We start from the raw sequence: 464 nt of genomic DNA, 5'->3' as shown, positions 1-464 counted from the left end.
TTACTTCTCCATTTGGAGGTAGCATTGTGGAGTTCGATCTACAAGAGTTTTCGTCATACATTCTGTACGCGTTTAAGTATAGGCCTATTTGGTCTCTTCAGTGGGTAGTGACCATCATTGCCCTAGCTTCCACTATCCTCAAGGCATCCTTGCATTTTGGTGCTTTATGACTGGTTTTCCTTAGCGCGATACTGTACTCAACCGCATAATTCAACAACAATCGCATTGTCGCCCGTTTCCTGATCTTCGTTGTTCCTAATCAAACCTCAATTTGTTGCCCTAACCCAGCTTACCTAAATCCATGAAACGATCAGACACAAGTTTGATTCACCGCGCAGATTTTGATTGAATCGCCGAGTATTTCAATTGACTTGCAAACGCTTGTTGTCGTTCGTGCGGGCAATTTCAGCGCACCATTGGGTTGCAGGATCCGTCCATTCTGCTTTCAGGGATTCACGGATTGA

This window comes from Opisthorchis viverrini (assembly GCF_000715545.1).
Source record: "Opisthorchis viverrini unplaced genomic scaffold opera_v5_161, whole genome shotgun sequence".
Taxonomy (NCBI): Eukaryota; Metazoa; Platyhelminthes; class Trematoda; order Opisthorchiida; family Opisthorchiidae; genus Opisthorchis; species Opisthorchis viverrini.
This window is presented reverse-complemented; position numbering follows the sequence as displayed.